Genomic DNA, 18,753 nt, shown 5'->3' on the forward strand with positions numbered 1-18,753 from the left:
AAGAAAACTCCTTAGAAATTACAATTTTTAAGAAGTTCCTATTCTAATCTATTTTTATATGTTTCTTCTTAATTTTTGCACTTGATTTCTTCTGGAAGTACTGGTTGCTTCTAAAACAGAAAACTATTCAACATTGCCTTGAGATCCTTTAACATCATTGATATCATTGGCCCTTTCCAGATAATTTCGTACACCGAATTCTCTGGAAATGCTCTTTGGAAGCCTCTGATTGGTCCTATTTAAGGCATATCAACCTTGAAAAACCAATTTTTTATTTTTTTCAATAAGTTCCAAAACTTTCAACTCATTTGTCTATATTCCATCTTTGTTTCTTCCTTCCATTGATTCTGAATTCAAATGTTAGACATAGAAGTCATCACTATTTAACATCCCACTAAAATCACATAAAATATTTGATATTATCGTCCTTTTCCAGGCAATTTTGTACTCCGAATTCTCTGGAATACCACTTTAGAAGCCTCTGATTGGTTTTATTCAAGGCATATCAACCTTGGAGAACCAACTAATTAAACTTTTTAAAATTTAGCATTTTTCCAAGGAGTTCCAAGACTCTAAACTCTTTTTTTTCCGTGTTTTATCTTCGTTTCTTTCTTTCACATGATTCTGGAAGCATGTGCTAAGCATAAGTCATTAAAATAATGTAATATATTTGCTATCATTGTCCTTTTCTTACCTTGAACCAACTAATTAAACTTTTTAAAATTTAGCATTTTTTCAAGGAGTTCCAAGACTCTCAACTCATTTTTCCATGTTCCATCTTTGAGAATCTCTTGCTTTCATTGATTCTGAATGCACATGTTAGACATGGATGTCATCACTATTTAACATCCCACTAAAATCACATAAAATATTTTATATTATCGTCCTTTTCCAGGCAATTTTGTACTTCGAATTCTCTGGAAATCCACTTTGAAAGCATTTGATTGGTTCCATTCAAAGCATATCAACTTTGAAGAACCACCTAATTAAACTTTTTAAAATGTAGCATTTTTCTAAGGAGTTCCAAGACTCTCAACTCATTTTTCCATGTTCCATCTTTGTTTCTTACTTTCATTGATTCTGAATGCACATGTTAGGCATGGAAGTCATCACTATTTAACATCCCACTAAAATCACATAAAGTATTTGATATTATCGTGCTTTTCCAGGCAATTTTGTACTCCGAATTCTCTGGAAATCCACTTTGGAAGCCTCTGATTGGTTTCATTCAAGACACATTAACCTTGGAGAATCAACTAATTAAACTTTTCGAAATTTAGCATTTTTCCAAGGAGTTCCTAGACTCTCAACTAATTTTTCCGCGTTTCATCTTCGTTTCTTCCTTTCACATGATTCTGGTGAAAGTCATTAAAATCATGTAATATATTTGCTATCATGGTCCTTTTCTTACCTTGAACCAACTAATTAAACTTTTTAAAATTTAGCATTTTTTCAAGGAGTTCCAAGACTCTCAACTCATTTTTCCATGTTCCATCTTTGAGAATCTCTTGCTTTCATTGATTCTGGAATGCACATGTTAGATATGGAAGTCATCACTATTTAACATCCTACTAAAATCACATAAAATATTTTATATTATCGTCCTTTTCCAGGCAATTTTGTACTTCGAATTTTCTGGAAATCCACTTTGGAAGCCTCTGATTAGTTTCATTCAAGACACATCAACCTTGGAGAATCAACTAATTAAACTTTTCGAAATTTAGCATTTTTCCAAGGAGTTCCTAGACTCTTAGCTCATTTTTACGTGTTTCATCTTTCTTTGTTCCTTTTATAGGTTCTAAAAGCACATGTTGGGAATGGAAGTCATCACTACTTAACATAGCACTAAAATTATGTAAAATATTTAATATTGTCGGCCTTTTCCAGACAATTTTGTACTTCGAATTCTCTGGAAATCCACTTTGAAAGCTTCTGATTGGTTCCATTCATAGCATATCAACCTTGGAGAACCAACTAATTAAACTTTTTAAAACGTAGCTTTTTTTCAAGGAGTTCCAAGACTCTCAACTCATTTTTCCATGTTACATCTTTGTTTCTTTCTTTCATTGATTCTCAATGCACATATTAGACATGAAAGTCATCACTATTTAACATCCTACTAAAATCATATAAAATATTTGATATTCTCGTCCTTTTCCAGGCAATTTGGTACTCCGAATTCTCTGGAAATCCACTTTGAAAGCATCTGATTGGTTCAATTCAAGGCATATCAACCTTGGAGAACCAACTAATTAGACTTTTTAGAACGTAGCTTTTTTTCAAGGAGTTCCAAGACTCTCAACTCATTTTTCCATGTTACATCTTTGTTTCTTACTTTCATTGATTCTCAATGCACATATTAGACATGGAAGTCATCACTATTTAACATCCTACTAAAATCATATAAAATATTTGATATTCTCGTCCTTTTCCAGGCAATTTGGTACTCCGAATTCTCTGGAAATCCACTTTGAAAGCATCTGATTGGTTCAATTCAAGGCATATCAACCTTGGAGAACCAACTAATTAGACTTTTTAGAACGTAGCTTTTTTTCAAGGAGTTCCAAGACTCTCAACTCATTTTTCCATGTTACATCTTTGTTTCTTACTTTCATTGATTCTCAATGCACATATTAGACATGGAAGTCATCACTATTTAACATCCTACTAAAATCATATAAAATATTTGATATTCTCGTCCTTTTCCAGGCAATTTGGTACTCCGAATTCTCTGGAAATCCACTTTGAAAGCATCTGATTGGTTCCATTCAAAGCATATCAACCTTGGAGAACCAACTAACTAAACTTTTTAAAATGTAGCATTTTTCTAAGGAGTTCCAAGACTCTCAACTCATTTTTCCATGTTCCATCTTTGTTTCTTGCTTTCATTGATTCTGAATTCAAATGTTAGATATGGAAGTCATCACTATTTAACATCCCACTAAAATCACATAAAATATTTGCTATCGTCGGTCCTTTCCAGGCAACTTTATACTCCGAATTCTCTGGAAATCCACTTTGGAAGCCTCTGATTGGCTCTATTTAAGATATATCAACCTTGAAGAACCAACTAAATTAACTTTTTACAAATTGGTTCTAGAAATTGGTATTCTTGATTTTTCAGAGGGTCCTCAAGTTCTTGTAAACAGCGCCTTTTTCCCCCTATCTATCTTTATTTTCCGCTTTCTCTTACTCACTTTATTATTTAAACCAATTTGTAGTTTACATGTCAAAAAACTTCTTACAAATTCCAATTTCGAAGAAGTTGCCTTTGTCTGTTTTTCCATGTTTCCTCTTAATTTTTGCACGTGATTCCTTCTGGAAGTGCAGGTTACGTTTGGAACTAAAAACTATTCAACCTTCCTCTAAAATTCTTGGAGACAATTGATACCATTGGCTTTTTCCAGGCAATTTTGTATTCCGAAATCCCTGGAAATGCTTTTTGGCAGCCTCTGACTGATTCCATTTAAGGCATATCAACTTTGGAAAAGCAACTAATTAAACTTCTAGACGTTCCAAGGCATCTTATTTAATTAAAAAAATTTTGTTTACTCTGAAATAGCTCAAATTTCTTATTTTTAAAAAACCAACCCCCTGCTGAAAAAATTTATTTTTTTTAAGGTGATTTATGCAGCACACTTACAATTTATAAACCAAGACAGTTTTACAATTGAATTTTTGTACAGAGGTAATTCGACATAATTGATTTTATTACTGTATCATTTGCAAAAAAAAATACGAAAGAGTTTTGTAAAGCAGTATAGATATAGTTTTTGATAAATAACGGTCCAAGAACACTACTTATAAAACCCTTGATGTGGAGCAATTCTATATATGAAACAAATCAATTTCTAGACAAAACGAAAAAGAAGAAGTTTCTGACCCTAACCACCCATAAAAAATATTCTTTTTTTGCAAAAAGGATTAATACTAAAATTCACTAATTTACGACTAAAAAAAATAGGTCAAATATGACAGAAGAAAATTTACATATTTTCAAGCCACGAGGCACAGAATAATACATCAATCCGACAAAAAAAACTCAAAACGTATGTGTGGGCGCCCTAATTTCTGTTTTTCGCCGATTTATTTCTGACTGTTTGTTGTTTATCCGGGTCAATGTGAATCCCTGCTCCCCATAAACTATAATTATTCAAACTAAAATGCCAACCCTTTTGCATAAAGGACGTTTTTTCACAAAGTACAATCGACCCTCGTCGTTCTATTTATTAGATTCGAATGTCGTGGGGTGCATGTTTAACTTAAACTCCAATTAAATCTCGTCAGACGACGAGGACGTTTTCGTATGTCATTAAACAACCGTGGAGGCGACGTCGTGTCGTCGTCATTTAAAGAAAAAACAGCGAAAACTTTTAAACAACCCTGAATTTATTCCGAGGGAAACTTCAAAGCGATCCACGCTTAATGCACGTTTCAATTTTATTTCATTCGAAATTTGAATACGTTTATGTTAAATTTTATTTTATACGGCGAAAAACATTTTAAATTAGCGAAGAGGGTCCGCCGGATACTGAATATAAATTATTTCAATTTTCAGCGTGTTGATGTTTCGCTACAAACTGGAAACAAATAAGGACGCGAGATCCCGCGGAAATTTCGCATTTTAATTTCAGTTTTGGTCTAAATTTTGTTTTGGTATAAAACGGTTATATTTAAGTACAAACGGCTTTTAACGGATTATAGCTATGAAAAAATAGTTTTCATATGTGGGTTAGATATTCCAGTATGAGGCGTCAAAGTCAAAACAGTGTTAAGCAAAAACTGCTTTAAACAGAAGGTTGTAGATTGTGTTAAAAAATAAGGCTTAAAAAGTTATATGAAAACACTAAGTGACGCCAATAAAAAGATATTAAGAACAAACTAAAAAAGTTGCTCAAAAAGAGGATAATAAAAAAGTATACTTTTGGACCTTAGATCCTCATGAATATCCAGGAATTTTGGACGATCGCTATGAAATTCTATTCATCGTTTGTATTTAGCCTAAGCATATAAGAAAATTAATATTTCTAGAAGATACAGAGTGTTTTCAGACCGTCAGATGCGGTAGAATGTCAAAAAGTGCACTTTTCGCCTTTAAAACGTCATGAATCTTCATCTCAGGTCCAGGAATTTTGGACCATAGCTATGAAATTATATTTATCGTCTCTATTTGGTCTAAGCATGTAAGAAAAATAATATTTCCAGGAGATCCAGGATGTTTCCAGACTGTCAGAGGCGGTAGAATGTCAAAAAGTGCACTTTTTGTCTTCAAAACTTCATGAATCTTCATCTCAGGTCTAGGAATCTTAGACGATCACGATGAAATTATATTTATTGTCTCTATTTGATATAAACATGTAAGAAAAATAATATTTGCAGAAGATCCAGGATGTTCCCAGACCGTCAGTTGCGGTAGAATGTCAAAAAGTGCACTTTTGTCTTCAAAACTTCATAAATCTTCATCTCAGGTCCAGGAATCTTAGACAATCGCTAAGAAATTATATTTAACGTCTGTATTTGATATAAACATGTAAGAAAAATAACATTTCCAGAAGATTCAGGATGTTTCCAGACCGTCAGTTGGGGTAGAATGTCAAAAAGTGCACTTTTCGTCTTTAAAACGTCATGAATCTTTATCTTAGGTCAAGGAATCATAGACGATCGCTATGAAATTATATTTATCCTCTATATTTGATATAAACATGTAAGAAAAATTAAATTTCCAGAAGATCCAGCATGTTTCCAGACCGTCAGATGCGGTAGAATGTCAAAAAGTGCACTTTTTGTCTTCGAAACTTCATGAATCTTCATCTTAGGTACAGGAATCTTGAACGATCGCTATAAAATTATATTTAACGCCTGTATTTGATACAAATAAGTAAGAAAAATAACATTTCCAGAAGATCCAGAATGTTTGCAGACCGTCAGTTGCCGTAGAATGTCAAAAAGTGCACTTTTCGCCTTCAAAACGTCATGAATCTTCATCTCAGGTCCAGGAATCATGGACGATCGCTATGAAATTATATTTAGCGTCTGTATTTAAGATAAACATGTAAAAAAAATTATATTTCCAGAAGATCCAGGACTATCAGACGCGGTAGATTGTCAAAAAGTGCCCATTTGGCCCTTAAATCCTCAAATCCTTATGAACCTTAATCTCAGGTCCAGGAATCTTAAACAATCGCGATGTAATTATTTTTATCGTCTGTATTTGGTCTAAACATGTAAGACAAATAACATTTGCAGAAGATCCAGGATATTTCCAGACCGTCAGTTGCGGCTGAAGGTCAAATAGTGCACTTTTCATCTTTAAAACGTCATGAATCGTCATCTCAGGTCCAGGAATCTTGGACGATCGCGATGTAATTAAATGTACTGTCTCTATTTAATTTGAACATGTAAGAAAAATTACATTTCTAGAAGATCCAGCATGTTTCCAGACCGTCAGATGCATTAGAATGTCAAAAAGTGCCCTTTTGGCCCTCAAATCCTCATGAACCTTAATCTCAGGTCCAGAAATCTTAAGCGATTGCAATGAAATTATATTTATTGTCTGTATTTGGTCTAAGCATGTAAGAAAAATAATATTTCCAGGAGATCCAGGATGTTTCCAGACCGTCAGATGTGGTAGAATATCAAAAATTGCAGTTTGGACCCTCAAAACCTCATGAATATTCATCTCAGGTCCAGGAATCTTGGACGATCGCTATGAAATTATATTTGTCGTCTATATTTGGTCTAAACATGTAAAAAAAATAACATTTCTGGAAGATCTAGGATGTTTCCAGACCCTCAGAGGCGGTAGAATGTTAAAAATTGCACTTTTCATCTTTAAAACGTCATGAATCTTCATCTCAGGTCCAGGAATCATAGATGATCGCAATAAAATTATATTTTTTATCTCTACTTGATATAATCATGTAAGAAAAATATCATTGCCAGAACAACCAGGATGTTTCCAGACCGTCAGATGCGGTAGAATCTCAAAAAGTGCACTTTTCGTCTTCAAAACGTCATGAATATTCATCTCAGGTCCGGGAATCTTGGACGATCGCTATGAAGTTATATTTGTTGTCTTTATTTGATATAATTATGTAAGAAAAATAACATTTTCAGAAGATCCTTAAAGTTTCCAGACCATCAGATGCGGTAGAATGTCAAAAAGTTCACTTTTCGTCTTTAAAACCTCATGAATTTTCATCTCAGTTCCAGGAATCTAGGACAATCGCTATAAAATTATTTATTGTCTCTATTTGATTTGAACATGTAAGAAAAATAAGAAAAAATACGTTAAAATATCAAGACAGCAACTGCCTGGAAGTAACGCCTGTAATTTTCCAAACAATTTAAAAATAAATTATATAAGTAAATTGCCTAATATTTATTTAATGGGTTTATGAATTTTCATCAAAAATGCCGCAACGAATCATAACTCCTGAACTTTCTCATTGTCAAAAAAAAATAACAATAACACGATACATCAAACCCATAAAAAAAGAACAAGTTCGAAGGTTTACTCCCCCATAAAACCTTTCCTAGAAAAACAAGTCTATCAACTAAAATAACAAAATTAAATCGGGGCTATTGAGTGAAAGGGAGAGCGAACGAGAGATCCATCATAAACCATGTCTTAAGAGGCCGATAAAATTAAAAGTAAATATTTGATAAGGGAAATATCCTCCATTTGTGTTATTAAAAATAAACACGGGTAAGGGTGAGTTTGTTCGGACTCTCTGAATATTCGATTTTTTATATTTGACTGACTCTGTGCGAATATCCGAGCAGTAGGATGGAACTTCGGTCCGTCTCTGGTCAAAAACGTGAAACGTAACAGCAGAATTATACAAAACGTAAAGAAAACGAACCGGAGGAAGCACAAAGGGACCCCCGTGGCGATTCAAAGCCCTGAATTTATGATTGAGATTTTCAGAGAAATAGTGCAGGGGATATAACAATTGCTTATTTTGCCCGAACGAATACGCCGCATCGAATAACTGAACTGTGCGAAACACTTCAAAAATTCTCGTTTAGATACAGATACAGTGGTGTACGTGCAACTGCTTTTATTAAGGATAATAATATCTTCTTATTATTCAAGGTTTGGTATTCGGCCCAAGTATTACAGAGAGAAAATATTATTAGCCAATTTTTGTGGTCAGGTTAGTTATATAGAGTTGCAAGACCACAACTTTATAGGTCAATTGATAAGGGAGGTCTAAAAGCAAAAAATTCATAAGAAATCAAGGACTGTCGTGGAGTGAAAAAAATAGCAATATTCCTAAACAATTTATATCCTATAAAGGACATCGTGGAAAGAATGACAATCATAAAAACTAAGATACCCTCTACATAGGATCAAAGAATGGGAAATAATATGGAGAAAATTTAAAATTAAAATCATTCCTTCAAAATAGAAATCTGCTGTATATAAGGCAGTAAATAATGCGTATTTAACTGGAGAAAAATTTTAAAAACATAAAATAGATGTTATTAATGAAAAATTTAAAGTATGTGATAAACTAGTTGAGGATCTATTTCACAGGATTAAGGAGTGTAAAAGTAGTAAAAAAGTATAGGAATGGGTTAAAGGAAAATTTGAATATAAATTTAAAAGTAACATTCAAAATATAAATAATATCTATGTTTCATTGGGAAAAAAAGTTAAAGAATTGTGAGGAGAGTAATGCTCTAAATTGGTACATTTTTGCTATGATATATTTTTGTTTGTTTGTATATTTAATTTATAGAATTTAAATTGACATATTAAGGCAGAATAGGTTAAATATGTATTAGGTTAAATATGTATAGTTGTGTTTGTAAGTTACATATAATAGTTTTAAGAATATTTGTATCTTTTTCTGTATCCTATGTATATTTTTTAATTGGTAACTGAAGTTGTATTCAATAAAGAATTTTAAAAAAATTAAGGAAGAATATTACATACGGTCTTAAAATAAGAAAACTTTTGTGAAAATTTTTCTCTCGTTAAATCATTCAGAAAACGCTCTAAAATGATCCACTCTCTATGTTATTCGAAGGGCCGGTATTATGAAACTATTTTGACAGATAACTAACAGTTAACTTGTGGAATAACGTCACATATTTCAGATAGTTAAAACAAAATTTTAATTTCGTCCAAGCAGTTCGAAAAGTATTTTGTAATTCTTGAATAAATGTTTTCTGAAAAACTAAGTGTCTGTCATTTAAAATACACTTCAACTGCCTGAAATTTTTTTTTAAATTAAACTGAAATAGTTCATAAATGTCCAAACATTTGAAATATTTTAATATTTTCTTTCAGGCAGTTGAAAAGCCTCTTTAATTCTTGAGCACTGATATTCTAAAAAACTCAGTTTATCTCACTTAAAATACACTTGATCTAACTGGAATATTTATTTAATTAATATCCCAATAGTTCATAAATTTCCAGATATTTGAAATAATTCTATATATTATTTCATGCCATTAAAAAAAAATTTATTTTCTTCCAGGTAGTTAAAAATGTATTTTTTAATTCTGAAACAGAGATTATATGAAAACTCAGTTGCTTTCACTTAAATTACACCTCAACTACCAGTAATATTTTTTTAATTATTATTCAAGCAGTTCATAAATTTTCAAACATTTCAAATATTCTAATATAATATTCCAGGCGGTTGAAATAATGTTTTATTTTTTCTAGTCAGTTGAAAAAGTCTCTTTAGCTCTCGAACACTGATACTTTGGAAAACTTAGTGAAATTTTCAATACACTTTAACTGCCTGGAATATTTTTTCAATTTAAATTCAAACAAATCATAGATTTCTAAACATTTAAAATATTTCAATATTTTCTTTGAGGCAGTTGACATAATTTTTAATTTCTACCAGGTACTTGAAAAAGTCTATTTAACTCTTGAACACTGATATTCTGAAAATTTTAGTGTCCCTTACTTAAAATACACTTCAACGGCCTGAAATATTTTTTACATTTAAACTCATAGTTATAAATTTTTAGACATTTGAAATATTTCAATATTTTCTTTCAGGCAGTTGAAAAATTTTTAAATTTCTACCAGACAGTTGAAAATGTATTTTTTAATTCTTAAACAGATATTGTGTGGAAAGTCAGTTGCTTTCACTTAAAATACACCTCAACTGCCTGGAATATTTTTTTAATTTAAACTCAAACAGTTCATAAATTTTCAGATAATTGAAATATTTTAATATTTTTCTTTCAGGTAGTTGAAATAATTTTTAATTTCTACCACGCAGTTGAAAAAGTCTCTTTAATTCTTGGGCACTGATATTGTGAAAAACTTTGTTTTTCTTACTTAAAATACGCTTGATCTACCTGGAATATTTATTCAATTATTATTCAAATAGTTCAGAAATTTCCAGACATTTGAAGTAATTCTATATATTATTCCAGGCCATTGAAATAATTTTTAATTTCTTCCAGGCAGTTAAAAATGTATGTTTTAATCTTGAACAGAGATTGTGTGAAAACTCAGTTGCTTTTACTTAAAGTACTGCCTTTAAAATTTTTTTTGATTATTATTCAAGCAGTTTCTAAATTTTCATGACATTTGAAATATTCTAATATAATATTCCAGGCAGTTGAAATAATGTTTAATTTTTTCTAGTCGGTTAAAAAAGTCTCTTTAACTCTTGAACACTGATGTTCTGAAAAATTTAGTTTCTCTTACTTAAAATGCACTTCAACTGCCTGGAATATTTTTTCAATTTAAATTCAAACAATTCATAAATTTAAAATATTTCAATATTTTTTTCCAGGCACTTGAAAATGTGTTTTTTAATTCTTAAACAAAGACTCAATTTCTTTTACTTAAAATACACTTCGACGACCTGGAATATATTTTTAGTGATTATTTAAGCAGTTCATAAATTACCAGACATTTGAAATATTTCGATATACGCAGTTGAAATATTTTAAATTTTTGCCAGGTAGTTAGGAAAATATTTTTTTAAATTCTTAAACGAAAATTTTTTTAAAAACTCAGTTTTTCTCCTTTAAAATACACTTGATCGACCTGGAATATTTTTTTAATTATTATCCAAATAGTTCAAGAATTTCCAGACATTTGAAATATTTCAATATTTTCATTCAGGCGGTTGAAATAATGTTTATTTCTTTCAGGCAGTTAAAAATGTATTTTTTAATTCTTGAACAGAGATTGTGTGATACTCAGTTGGTTTTAATTAAAATACACCTCAACTGCCTGAAATATTTATTTAATTATTTTTCAAGCAGTTTATAAATTTTCAGACATTTGAAATATTCCAATATAATATTCCAGGCAGTTGAAATAATGTTTAATTTTTTCAAGTCAGTTAAATAAGTCTATTTAACTCTTGAACACTGATATTCTGAAAAACTAAGTTTCTCTTACTTAAAATACTTCAACTGTCTGGAATATGTTTTTAATTTTAATTTAAACAGATCTTAAATTTCCAGAAATTTGAAATAATTTAATATTTTCGTTCAGGCAGTTAAAATAATGTTTATTTCTTCCAGGCAGTTAAAAATGTATTTTTTAATTCTTGAACAGAGATTATGTGAAAACTCAGTTGCTTTCACTTAAAATACATCTCAACTGCCAGTAATATTTTTTAAATTATTATTCAAGCAGTTCATAAATTTTTAAATATTTCAGATATTTCAATATAATATTCCAGGCAGTTGAAATAATTTTTAATTTCTTTCAGGCAGTTAAAAATTTAAGAAAGTTATAAGTTTTCAAGCATTTGAAATATTCCAATATATTGTTCCAGGCAATTGGAATAATATTTAATTTTGTCTAGTCAGTTGAAATAGTATTTTTTATTTCTTGAACACAGACTTTCTGAAAAACACAGTTTCTTTTACTTAAAAAAACACTTTAAGTATCTGGAATATTTTTTAAATTATTATTCAAGCAGTTCATAAATTACCAGATATTTGAAATATTTCTATTTATTATTGAAACATTTCAATATATATCAGGCAATTGAAATAATGTGTCATTTAGACTAGTCAGTTTTTTTAACTAACTGGTTAGTTAGTAGACTTATTCTACAGATTTTCTGTAAAACCCAATTTCTGTTCCTTAAAATACACTTCAACTGCTTGAAATATTTTTTGTTATTATTACTGAAGCAGTTTAAACATTTTCAGACACTTGAAATATTCCAATATATTATTCCAGGCAGTTGAAATAATGTTTAATTTTGTCTAGTCAGTTGAAAAAATATTTTTTAATTCTTGAACATTGATTTTCTAAAGAACCCAGTTTCTCTCACTTAAAATACGCTTCAACTGCCTGGAATATTTTTTTTATTTATATTTGAACAGTTTATAAATTTCCAGACAATTAAAATATTTAAATATTTTCTTTCAGACAGTTGAAATAATTTTTAATTTCTTCCAGGCAGTTAAAAAAAACTCTTTTTTAATTCTGGAGCACTGATTTTTTGAAAAACTAACTTCTTTCACTTAAAATACACTTAAACTACCCAGAATATTTGTTCCATGAATATCCAAATAGTTCATAAATTTCCAAATATTTGAAATAATTATAGATATTATTTTAAGCCGTTGAAATAATTTTTAATTTCTTCCAGGCAGTTAAAAATGTAAGCAGGTCATAAATTTCTAAGCATTTCAAATATTCCAATATATTATTCCAGGTACTTGGAAGTTTGATGCACAATAATGTTTAATTTTGTCTAGTCATGTGAAAAAGTATTTTTTAATTCTTATATAGAGATTGTATGAAAACTCAGTTTTTTTTCCAAATACACCTCAACTGCCTAGAATATTTTTTATTTATTATTCAAGCAGTCCATAAGTTTCCAGACATTTTAAATATTTTAATATATTATTCCAAGTAGTTTGAATAATGTTTAAATTTATCTAGTCAGTTGAAAAAGTATTTTTTAATTCTTGAACACAGACTTTCTGAAAAACCCAGTTTCTTTTACTTAAGAAACACTTCAACTGCCTGAAATATTTTTTTAATTATTATTTAAGAAGTTCATTCAATTACCAGATAGTTAAAATATTTCAATATATTATTTCAGGCAGTTGAAACAATATTTCATTTTGTCTAGTCAGTTAAAAAAAATTCTGAAAAACTCAGTTTTTCTCCTTTAAAATACGCTTCAACCGCCTGAAATATTTTTTTAACCTACCGTTAATAAGCCTTCTATTCCTAGACATATAAATGGCGTTAAAAAAACAAAATTATCTCTTCGAGACTACCGGATTATCAAGCATCTGATGTGTCATATAAAAGGCTGACATTTCATAGTTCTTTAGTTTATAGAGGCTTTCTTTCTAGAAGTATATCTACCATTAAGCCAAGCCAAAATAAAAACACGAAAAATCTTTTGACAGTAGCACATGGCTCTAATAACAAAGAAAAAGAAATGGGACATTTATAAAACTGACATTTTATTGTTAAAGGTACCTTGATGATTAAAGTTAACTTTTGAAAAATATTTATAATACCGGCCCTAAATAACATAGATATTTCTCAATTGTTTCGACTGATAATTGACAAACTGTCATAGTTAATTCATCAGTCGTTTGATTCCGGCTTTAACGTAACTCGTTTCCGCTCAAATTAAATATGAGAGGGAAAATTCTCCCTCTCTGACCCTCACGGGACCACGATGGCATATGAGATTAATAACCGCACTTGTCTATATACAGTATTCACCCCCTGGTTAGGTACACGAGGGTTGTTTTAACCTGGCGGCCCTTCCTGTGTTTTAATGTTGTTTACCTGTCGTGAAAGGGGGGCCCTTTTATGCTGTTTTTCGAAATTTTGTTATTGTTTTATTACTGCACAATTATTATGGTTAATATCTGCATATCGTCGAAGCAAATCTCCTTTTAACCCCCCCAGTATATGCCCTAAAAATAAACTTATCTAGTTTTCAATGCGAGGGGTCGTTCATATATATTTACGACACGAGAGGCTTAATAATAAAAATGGATATACGAGACAGTAATACGATCCGATCCCGAGCAGTATAATACGAGAATAATTTTGTTTTATGACCGCCAGTGTCATTTTATCATCGGGATATTTAGTTTCTCAGCGAGACATTTTTTCCCGTTCTTTTATTATTTTATTTGTCTCTTTTTTTTTATCGTTCGGTTAATTTTTTATTATTTCGTTTGCTGCGTACTGGGTATTAAATGGGGTTTTATCGCTTGTTACACGAGAAAATGACGAGTTTTATTGAGGGATTTTTTTTTGTAAAAATTGTCAAGCATGTTTTATAAGCTTTTAAGGGTAATACATTTTTTTGTTATTTCAGTTGCAATTTATGTGATTTTTATCTTTTTCCATGTAGTTGAAGACATTTTAGGACAGCAAAATTTCTAATAAAATCAACCAGTTTAAATGATTTTTATTGCTATCTTTGTAATTAAAAAAGTAATTTTTTAATTCTTGAAAGTAAAAACTCGATAACTTTTATTTTAAAAATGAATTTCATTTGCCTGGAGTTTTTTGAAATGAATATTTATACGGTTCACAAATACCCAGATAGTTTAAAAAATTCAATATATGTTCTTCCAGGCATTTGAAATAATAATTTAATATTTGATTATTCCAGGTACTTGAAATAATGTTTAATTTCTTCCAGGCAGTTAAAAATGTATCTCTTAATTCTTGAACACGGATTTTCTAAAGAACCCAGTTTCTCTCACTTAATATACACTTCAACTGCCTAAAATATTTTTTTAATTAATATTTGAACAGTTCATAAATTTCCAGACATTTAAAATAATTCAATATTTTATTTCAGGCAGTTAAAATAATTTTTAATTTCTTTCAGGCAGTTAAAAATGTATTTTTTAATTCTTGAACAAAGATTGTGTGAAAACTCAGTTCTTTTTACTTAAAATACACTTCACCTACTTGGATTTTTTTTTAAATTAATATTTGAGCAATCTATAAATTTCCAGTCATTTGAAATAATTTAATATTTTATTCCAGGCAGTTGAAATAATTTTTAATTTTTTTCCGGGCAGTTAAAAATTAATTTTTTAATTCTTGAACACAGACTTTCTGAAAAATCCAGTTTTTCTTACTTAAAATACACTTCAACTGCTTGAAATATTTTTTAAATTAATATCTAAATAGTTCGTAAAATTACAGACATTTGAAATAATTCAATATTTTATTCCAGGTAGTTGAAATAAATTTTTAATTTCTTCCAGGCAGTTAAAAATATATTTTTTAAATCTTGAACACAGATTTTCCGAAAAATCCAGTTTTTCTCACTTTCACACTTCAACTGCCCGGAATATTTTTTTAATTAATATTTAAACAGTTCGTAAAGTTCCAGACATTTGAAATAATTGAATATTTTATTCCAGGCAGTTGAAAGAATGTTTAATTTCATCCAGGCAGTTAAAAATGTATTTTTTAATTTACAAACACAGATTTTCTAAAAAATCCAATTTTTCTTACTTAAAATATATTTTAACTGCTTGAAATATTTTTTTGAATCAATATTTAAATAGTTCGTAAAATTACAGACATTTGAAATAATTCAATATTTTATTCCAGGTAGTTGAAATAAATTTTTAATTTCTTCCAGGCTGTTAAAAATATATTTTTTAATTCTTGAATACAGATTTTTTGAAAAATCCAGTTTTTCTTACTTAAAATACACTTTAAATGCTTGAAATATTTTTTAAAATTAATACTTAAATAGTTCGTAAAATTACAGACATTTGAAATAATTTAATATTTTATTCCAAGTAGTTGAAATAATTTTTAATTTTTTCTAAGTTTTTCCTAGTTTTTGTTTTCTGAAAAACTAAGTTTCTGTCATTTAAAATACATTTCAACTGCCTAGAATATTTTTTTTAATTTAAACTCAAACAGTTTATAAATTTCTAGACATTTGAAATATTTTAATATTTGATTCCAGGCAGTTTAAATAATGTCTGGTTTCTTCCAGGCAGTTAAAAATTTATTTTTTATTTCTTGAACGAAGATTTCCTGAAAAACCCAGTTTCTCATATTTGAAATAGACTTCAACTACCTGGAATATCTCTTTAATTTAAACTCAAACAATTTATAAATTTCCAGACATTTGAAATATTTCAATATATTATTCCAGGCAGTTGAAATAATTTTGAATTTCTGCCAGGTAGTTAAGAAAGTATTTTTTAATACATGAACCAAGTTTTTCTGAAAAACCCAGTTTCTCTCACTTCAAATACATTTCAACTGCCTGGAATATTTTTTTAATTAATATTCGAAGAGTTTATAAATTTGCAGACATTTGAAATAATTTAATATTTTATTCCAGGGAGTTGAAATAATTTTTCATTCCGTCCAGGCAGTTCAAAAAGTATTTTGTAATTCTTGAATAAATATTTTCTGAAAAACTAAGTTTCTGTCATTTAAAATACATTTCAACTGCCTAGAATATTTTTTTAATTTAAACTCAAACAGTTTATAAATTTCCAGACATTTGAAATATTTTAATATTTGATTCCAGGCAGTTTAAATAATGTCTGGTTTCCTCCAGGTAGTTAAAAATGTATTTTTCATTTCTTGAACGAAGATTTCCTGAAAAACCCAGTTTCTCCTATTTTAAATAGACTTCAACTACCTGGAATATCTCTTTGATTTAAACTCAAACAATTTATAAATTTCCAGACATTTGAAATATTTCAATATATTATTCCAGGCAGTTGAAATAATTTTTAATTTCTGCCAGGTAGTTAAGAAAGTATTTTTTAATACATGAACCAAGATTTTCTGAAAAACCCAGTTTCTCTCACTTCAAATACATTTCAACTGCCTGGAATATTTTTTTAATTAATATTCGAACAGTTTATAAATTTCCAAACATTTGAAATAATTTAATATTTTATTCCAGGTAGTTGACATAATTTTTTTTTCCGTCCAGGCAGTTTAAAAAGTATTTTGTGATTCTTGAATAAATATTTTCCGAAAAACTAAGTTTTTTTCATTTAAAATATGAGAATATTTTATTCCTTATCCTAGAATATTTTTTTAATTTAAACTCAAACAGTTTATAAATTTCCAGACATTTAAAATATTTCCCTATTTGATTCCAGGCAGTTAAAAATCTATTTTTTATTTCTTAAACATAGATTTTTTTTGAAAAACTCAGTTTCTCTCACTTCAAATACACTTCAACTGCCTGGAATATTTTCTTAATTAATATTCAAACAGTTTATCAATTTCCAGACATTTGAAATAATTTAATATTTTATTCCAGGCAGTTGAAATAATTTTTTATTCCGTCCAGGCAGTTCAAAAAGTATTTTGTGATTCTTGAATAAATATTTTCTAAAAAACTAAGTTTTTGTCATTTAAAATATATTGCAACTGCCTAGAATATTTTTTTAATTAAAACTCAAACAGTTTATAAATTTCCAGACGTTTGAAATATTTTAATATATTATTCCAGATAGTTGAAATAATTTTTAATTTCTGCCAGGTAGTTAAGAAAGTATTTTTAAATTCATAAACGAAGATTTTCTAAAAAACCCAGTTTCCCTTACTTCAAATAAATTTCAACTGCCTGGAATATTTTTTTAATTAATATTCGAACAGTTTATAAATTTCCAAACATTTGAAATAATTTAATATTTTATTCCAGGTAGTTGAAATAATTTTTCATTCCGTCCAGGCAGTTCAAAAAGTATTTTGTGATTCTTGAATAAATATTTTCTGAAAAACTAAGTTTTTGTCATTTAATATATATTTCAACTGCCTAAAATATTTTTTAAATTTAAACAGTTTATAAATTTCCAGACATTTGAAATAATTCTTTAATATTTTATTCCAGGCAGTTGAAATAATTTTTAATTTCGTGCAGGCAGTTTAAAAAGTGTTTTGTGATTCTTGGATAATTGTTTTCTGAAAAACAAAGTTTCTGTCATTTAAAATACACTTCAGTTGCCTAGAATATTTTCCTAGGATATTGAAGAAGTATTTTTAAATTTTTGACAGCAAATTCACTCGTAAATTGAATTTCTCGCTCTTCATAATAAACTTCAACTGCCTGAAAATGTTTAGCTAATATTCACATTTAAACCTTAAATACATAAATAAAATATAAGACAATAATTAATTCACTAATTAAACCCGAAGAATTCTAAACCATCTAAAAACGAACAAGAAAGAAAAATTATCTCCCTTTCATCTCTCATTCCATTAGGATTCCTAGTTAGTATGCTTTGTTATTAAGATAGAGAACCAAAAAAAAAATCCTTAATTTCATGGTTGTTTACGGTCGTCCTTCTCTACTCCTCAGAAATTTATCTGGTAATGAACGTATTAATTTGCGTTAATTTGTTTTTCTACGTTCTTACCCCCCCCGTAGCGTGGTTACTGTTTTTCCCATTAAATTTAATGAATAACAGCAATTAGGAAATTAATTAATTTGATAATGAGTAGTATACAGGGTGGCCCAGAAGAAGCTAAAATTAATCGGAAATTTCTTTAAGTCAATCGATGTAAAAAACTTGTTCATATGTGCTATTGTAAGTTCAGAAATTAAATTTTGTTATTTTTTTTATTAACACCCTGTATTTAGTTTGAAAAATGGGTGTTTAATAGGAATGTTTTGGGAAACAAGTGTAAATTTTTGAATTTTTAAACTAAAGGAATTTTTTAATTGATTGTAATGGAAAACTTACAATTACACTTTATTTGTTGTATTGTGGTTAGGTGCATTTTTAGAATTTTTAGGAAAAAAAGTAAAT

This window comes from Anthonomus grandis, chromosome 12 (assembly GCF_022605725.1).
Source record: "Anthonomus grandis grandis chromosome 12, icAntGran1.3, whole genome shotgun sequence".
Lineage (NCBI taxonomy): Eukaryota > Metazoa > Arthropoda > Insecta > Coleoptera > Curculionidae > Anthonomus > Anthonomus grandis.